This window comes from Dipodomys merriami, unplaced genomic scaffold (genome assembly GCF_024711535.1).
Source record: "Dipodomys merriami isolate MVZ:Mamm:240054 unplaced genomic scaffold, mDipMer1.0.p SCAF_183, whole genome shotgun sequence".
Taxonomy (NCBI): domain Eukaryota; kingdom Metazoa; phylum Chordata; class Mammalia; order Rodentia; family Heteromyidae; genus Dipodomys; species Dipodomys merriami.
Genome location: NW_027203193.1, coordinates 1510200 through 1518054, shown reverse-complemented (window position 1 = coordinate 1518054; position 7855 = coordinate 1510200).

Below are 7855 nucleotides of genomic sequence, written 5' to 3'. Positions count from 1 at the left end.
GACCAAACGTCTACAACTATGCCCTCTTGAAAGGGTTCACCTTTCAAACGGTTTACTTTTGAAACGGCAACAGTGAAAGCTAATCATTAATCTCAATCCTTTATGATTTCAGGTGGGTAAATATTTCTATATATTGGCATAACTTCTGCTTCTAAATATTTCTATGAATTACTCAGAGAAGCTATTTGGCATGAAGGTGGTTTGATTATACCATTATTAGAGAGATACTTTGAGTGCAAATACATTTTATTTAACAGATATGGAAGCTTCAAAATATTTCATTTTGTGACGTTCAATAATGACTATTTCATCTAACTCATAATGACTTGAATTTTTCATAATTTTATTACATTCCATTCAAGTTTTTGTCATCTATACTGAAGTCCTTTCTTTCTAGTTGAAGGAAAAATAAATACTATCACAATCATTTATTTCTTAATAATTCTATAGAGGAGGTACAATACTAATTTCATACCATTCAAACTTAACTTATGTTTAAGTCTATAGGAATAATTGCTTAAGTTATTGAACATCTTGCTTCATCACATATGGAAGATTGATTCAATTTCTAAAAATCACTGTTTACAAAAAATACATGAAATTCAGTGTTTCTCTGCAATGCCTTGGTAATCAAACCTCAGAAAATACATGAGCATTAACTAAGATTTTTATATTCTCAAAAACTGTGTGAATCTATATTTTATGTCAAAAAAGTTTAGGTTTAAAAGAAGAGAAAATCATGTGACCGCAGTAGATAATATTTAATTTAACAAAAATTTTGCTTCTTTCACCCTGACAGAGCCTATTGCTTTTACCTTACATCAGATATTTGATTAACGATCCCTTTGTTGCTTTTGAATTTAGCGTATTTCAATTTATGCAAATATTCTGTCATTTAAACTTTCGAGTGTATATTTTTTTTATAAAAAATGAAAACTATTCACAGTGCAGGTTCAGGTTTAATAACTAAATAAATAACTAAATGTTAATTTGTTAAATTGAGCGTCTAGATTTCAAAGAATAAGAAATTTATTTTATAAGTTTTTCCAAGCCTTTCCATTTCCTAATAAATGGGGCAATATCATTCTTTCTGATGGAGGCATAGAATTCTATTGTGTATATATACCACATTTTCTTGATCCATTCATCTACTGAGGGGCATCTGGGTTGGTTCCATATCTTAGTTATAGTAAATAGTGCTGCAATAAACATAGTTGTGCTGGTAGCTTTAGTGTGGTCTTGTTTGTAAACATTTGGGTAAATGCCCAAAAGTGGGATTGCTGGGTCAGAGGGGAGCTCTATGTGGAGTTTTTTGAGGAACTTCCATACCACTTTCCAAAGTGGTTGAACAAGTTTACACTCCCACCAACAATGCAGTAAGGTTCCCTTCTGTCCACATCCCCTCCAGCATCTGTTGTTTTTAGAGTTCTTGATTTTAGTCATTCTAACTGGAGTGAGGTGATATCTCAATGTCGTTTTTTAAAAAAATTTCATTGTAAAAATTGTATACAGAGGGTTACAGTTACATGAGTAAGGTAATGAGTACACTTCCTATTGAGCATTGTTACCCGCTCCATTGCATTTCTTTTATGGCTAGGGAGGTTGAGCATTTCTTCATGTGTCTATTGGCCATCCTTCTTTCCTCTTCAGAGAAGGTTCTCTTTAAGACTTTATCCCACTTAATTATTGGGCAGTTGTTTCTTTGAAGATTGTTATTGGGGGATTTAATCTTTAAATAAGCCAGGCCCAAAGAAACATAGGTACCATGGTTTCCCTTATTTGCAATATCTAGTATACATGTGAGTCAAGCAGAAAAGGTCAGATAAGGTGATGTTAGGGAAATGAACTCTAAGGTATGTATTTAAATGTTTTTTTTCTTTCATGTGATTGTTCCTAACACATTTATAAGATTATATATTTGTTCCTTGATGTGTCCCTCCCCCACAGTATAATCCCTGCTTTCACTGTATTTGATGTCGGTATAATTTGTGGAGGGAAGGGGAAAAACAAATCGTTTAAATAGGGATAAAGGTGGACCCATTGCAACAATGAGCTGTACAAGTCATTGTGTCAAAAAACAAACTTTACAACTTTAGTGTGGGGAGGGGGTATGGTAGCGGGGAGGATTGGGTGGGGGGATAGGGAGAGGATGGGAAGGGATGGGAAGGGGAAACAAAGGAGGAGGCTACAATGCTTGATAAGAAATGTACTCATTATCTTTCCCATGTAATTGTAACTCCTCAAATCAGTATGTTCACAAAAAAAAATAAAAAAATAAAAAAATAAATTTATTTTATTGTTAAATATGTTATATCTTTGCTGAATATGGGTTTCTCAAGCTTGTAATCCTCACTACTCAGGAAGGTGGTGTTCAAATCCAGCCTTGTCACCAAAGAAATCATCTTATAAATATGTTAGAAACAATCAAAAGAAAGAAAAAAAACATTTGAATAATTATGTTGAGGTTCATTTGACCTTACATCAACATATCTGACCTTTTCTGCTTGTCTCAGACATGTCCCTTCCCCACGGTATAACCCCTAATTTCATTGTATTTGGTGTTGGTATAATTTGTGGAAGGGAAGTGAAACAACAAATGGTTAAATAAGAACACAGGTGGACCCATTGTAACAATTAGATGTACAAGTCGTTATGTCGAAAAACGAACGTTACAACTTTGGCGGGGTGGGGGGAGGTTTTGGGGGTTGGTAGACGGGAAAGGTTGAAAAGGGGAAACAAAGGAGGAGGCAAAATCCTTGATAAGAAAGTACTCATCCATTCTTTTTTTGGGGGGTTGGGTTCTGGTCGTGGGGCCTGAGCTCTGGGCCTGGGCAAAGTCCCTCAGCATTTCAGCTCAAGGCTAGCACTCTACCAATTGAGCTACAGCACCACTTCCGGCTAATTTTTTTCTTATGTGGTGCTGAGGAATAAAACCTAGGGCCTCATGCATGTAAGGCAAGCGCTCTAACACTGAGCCACCGTAAGCAACCAGCACAACCTTGTTTATTGTAGCATTATTTACCATAGCTCACATATAGTACCAACTAGATGCCCCTTAGTAGATGAATGGATCAAGAAAATGTGGTATATATACACAATGGAATTCTATGCCTCCATCAGAAAGAATGACATTACACCATTTGTTAAGTAATGGAAAGACTTGGAAACAATTATATTAAGTGAAGTAAGCCAAGCCCAAAGAAACATATGTCCCATGGTTTCCCTTATTTGCAATATCTAGTATATGTATGAGTCAAGCAGAAAAGGTCATATAAGGTGATGTTACAAAATGAACCATTAGATATGTATTTAATTTAAATGTGTTTTTTTTCATGCATTTGTTTCTAACGCATTTATAAGATTATTTCTTTGTTGCTTTGTATGTCCCTCCCCTACAGTATAACCCCTGCTTTCACTGTATTTGACGACAGTATAATTTGTGGAGGGGAAGGGGAAAAACAATTCATTTAAATAAGGATACAGGTGGACCCGTTGCAACAATGAGAAGTACCAGTTGTCATGTCGAAAATGAACGTTACAACTTTGGTGGCCAGGGAGGATTGGGTGTGGGGGAGCAGGAGGTGCCTGAGAAGGGATGTAAAGGGTAAACAAAGGAGGGGGCTACAATGCTTGATAAGAAATGTATTCATTATCTTGCCCATGTAATTGTACCCCCTCTGTACAGTATGTTCACATTAAAAAAAAGTTTGTGAGACACATCTCAATTAATGTAACACACATCACAACACACACACACACACACACAAAGCCAGAAGTGGGGTTTTGGCTCAAATGTTAGAGCAATATCCTTGAAGAGGGGAAAAAAACTAAGGGATAGGTCTTTTTTTTTTTGGTTGTGGGGCCTGAACTCTTGTCCAGGGAGCTGTTCCTCAGATCTTCAGCTCAAAGCTAGCACTCTACCACTTGAGCCACAGCACACTTCCGGCTATTTTTTTCTGCTTATGTGGTGCTGAGGAATCTAACCCAGGGCCTCATGCATGCAAGGCAAGCACCCTACCAGTGAGCCATCTTCCCAGCCCAGTTATAGGTCTTGAGTTCAAATCATAAGAACAACACACACACAATATTATGTCTAAATTCTTATTTTCGTTTGTCGTAATAAAAAAATATCATGAAAAGCAATATTTGTTACATATCCTGCAACTTTGTTAAGTTGTTTTAGTACAATTTGTCTTAAGATATAGCATAGGTTATTCAAATTAACATTAATCTAGTATATTCACAATTACTCATAACACCTTGGAGTACAACAGTTGATATTTTTTCTATAGCCATAAGAAATATTCTGAGTAAAAGAAATAAAGGAAGGATGGAAGAAAAAGAATGAAAGAAAGGAAGAAGGAAAGGAAAGAAAGGAAGGAAGGAAGGAAGGAAGAAAGAAAGAAAGAAAAGAAAGAAGGAAAGAAAGAAAGAAAGAAAGAAAGAAAGAAAGAAAGAAAGAAAGAAAGAAAGAAAGAAAGAAAAAAAAGAAAGAAAGAAAAAAGAAAGAAAGGAGAGTATGAGAGAGAGAGGTAGGGATGGAGGGAAGGAGGGAGGTAGGAAAGAAGAAAAGAAGGAAGGAAGGAAAAAAGGTAGGAATGAAGGAACCTAGGAACAAAGGAAGGGAGGGAGGAAGGAAAGGACAAAAACTATTTAATTTATAAAATCTATTTACCCCAACATAAACTTCATGCAATTAACACTTTAGTAAATGCAAGTTTGCCATTGTGACTTCTCTGCATGTTCCCCATGCATGAATCCAACCAACATGTGAAGGATCAGAAATAACCAGATGAATCTGTTTGCATCTGTAGTAAATATGTACACAAATCTTTTTCACATTTTCTATACATCATCAAATTGTTATTTGCAAAAATTTTACATTTAGTTATAAATATTTTAAAAATTGAGGTAACCAAAGATGTCAATGTATTATATAATGTGAATACTAGTAATTATAATGCTATTAATATTACAGTCTTCATGTTACATTAATTGTAACAAATTATTATGTATTTTATCAGAGAAATTAGCATCCTCTTATTTTGGTGACTGTGGGAGTCCTAATAGTGGACTATAATTAAAATCAAAGGAGATATATATTTGTTGGCTCAAACGAATATTTCTGAAAACAATTAACTCATCAGAGATTGTTCAAATACATCAGAAGGGCCTTAGAAATGCTGTACCACGTTTACATGGTTACCTATGATGTGATTCGAGCCACTAAGCAATCATATTTCACTTTGCCATCAGTATAACTATTCCCTTTTTAGGAAGAATCATTCACATAATTCAGATGATATAAGCTTGTCCTTAGGTGACTGTCTTCTATGAAATAATATCCTAATGATACACCACACTTAGTTAAAGAAAAAGTTGCAAAGTTTATTGGATGATGTAACTCCTTCCAGATACACATGTTGAAATTGAATTCCTCTGTCTGGTTACATTACAATGAACCTCTCCGTGATGACCCTACTGATCCTGATAAAAGAAGCCCAATTTAAATACTCTGCCTTGCGAATGCCCAGCAAATAGCTTATAATGAACCAGAAAATGAACTCCCATAAGACAAAAAATGAACTCCCATAAGACCAAGAATTTCTTTGAATAACCATTTTTATAATAAATGTTTAAGCTACTAGGGTATGGATAATGTACTCTTGATTATTTTTAAGCCACTTACTATGAAATATTCTAACAGCCCAATGGCTGACAAAAGCAAAGTAGTCTTGATTTAAATTTCACAAATTCTGTTAAAGGATTAATAATGTTTTATTATTTGAATTTCATTCTCCAAGTCTCCATGTTCAAAATATTTTTAAATGGGAATTGAGTTGAGGTTCAACTCTCAATTCAACTATCATAATTATTTTTTGCATATTTTTATTATCTTTAAGTAATTGAACAAAGGAGTTGCCATTCACTGAAACAATGTATGGATACAGTGCATCTTGATCATTGTCACGCCTTTCAACATTCTCAACCACCCCTTATGTATCTCAATATTATGTTATGGAATTACTTGACATTTAACAAAGCAGTTTATGTATACAATGAACCTGGAATTGTGTTACCACTTCAACATCTTCACCCCCATTTCACGCTACCCCTTGCATTGTACATTTCAATTATGGGAAGTATACAATGGGTTATTGCCTGTATTTTATCCTTTTCCCCTTCAATTTCCTTCCCCTCTCACATTGTCCCCCACTGTCCTCTCTTGCAATACACATTTACTGGTATTTAATTGTTGGTCTTTGACTTAGTCTTTTAAGAGAATTATAGTAATTTCACTCTCCATGTTCTCTGACACGTCAGATAATTCATTTGTACCTCCTTGCATACCATGCAGTGTGTTTACTTTTACATTTATAGACAATTTCCATTTACCACCAATGAGGAAAATCATGCAACGTAAGTTTCTCTGGTTCCAGTTAATTTCAGTTAACATCATTATTTCTAAGTCTTTCATTTTCCTTAAGAATGGTGCAATGTTATCCTTTCTGACGGATGAACAGAATTCCATTATGTATGTATATATGTATGTATATATATATCTATGTATATATATATATACACATGCATACAAATATATATACATACATACATAATTTTAAATGGGGATCAACAAAATTTTATATGTATGTATATGTATATACATATATATGTGTATATATATATATATATATATATATATATATACACATATATATGTATATAATTCCTGGTCCCTTTTTACAATGAGAGGCATCTGTGCTGATTCGTAATAGTTCCATTTTGGCAATAAAAATGAAAAACAGGCATGGTTTATCCTCAAGAATGTCATTATTTCATATGCAAAAAAGTAAAATAAATGTAATCTTAATTCAATGGAACTAAGAAATCAAACACTTATTCAGTGCATCAATTCCATAGATTATATGATCTATTGATAAAATTAATAAAACTTGGTTTAAGTAGATTACTTAAGTCATGAAGCAAGTGATAATTTTCTTTTCTAGGTGGAGTTGATATAGAAATCAAAACCCAAAAAGTCCAGAGTTCTGTGTGCTTGATATGTATCAATTTACACATATGCTTGGCTCATCGCAAAGTTATTTGAGGATAACTGAGAACAGGATTCGAATTTTAAAAAATCACTCAAAACTTTAGCCATATTTTGTAACTATATATGTCATTTTTTATCTGTGTATTTTATTTAAAAAATCTGGTAAATGTATTTAAGTTACATGAAAAATAATGAGAAATAAACAGCCCTCAGCTCCTTAAAAGACAATCAATAAGAAAAAATAACACAACAAAGAAAAAAGTTGAACTTCATTTTGAAATAGTCTTTTTATATTGTGGTGTTTTGCAATTGTGTATTATGTTACTATCCCATGAATCTGGGCTCAAATCACTAGGGCTACTAGAAGAAAATTTCAAAATCTAAAGCAGCTAACACAGCTGTGCAGTTGTTGGTAGGTTTCACTACAGTAACACCAGGCATAAACTGTACAAGAGAAATAATTCTAGTGGATTGCAGGCAAGAATGTGATGAAAAGCATACTTTTATCTTCCTAGATTAAATAAGAAGACCACACTTTAAAAGCTTACTATGTGATCAGTCCTTAAATAACAGTGCCACTTTTAAGGCACTCTAGATAATTCAAATCCTTTAGGTCCCCACAACCTTTACTGCCATTCACTGCCAAGGTGCAGTCCCCGTTCTTTTTGATATTTCAAATGGCTTCGAAATAACATTAACAATAGTTCAAGTTGTTGAGAAAATTTACTTTAGAATAAGAAAAAAATCAGAGTCAACTGCATATCATAACTTTTAGGGAAAATGAATTAAAAAATATGGCAT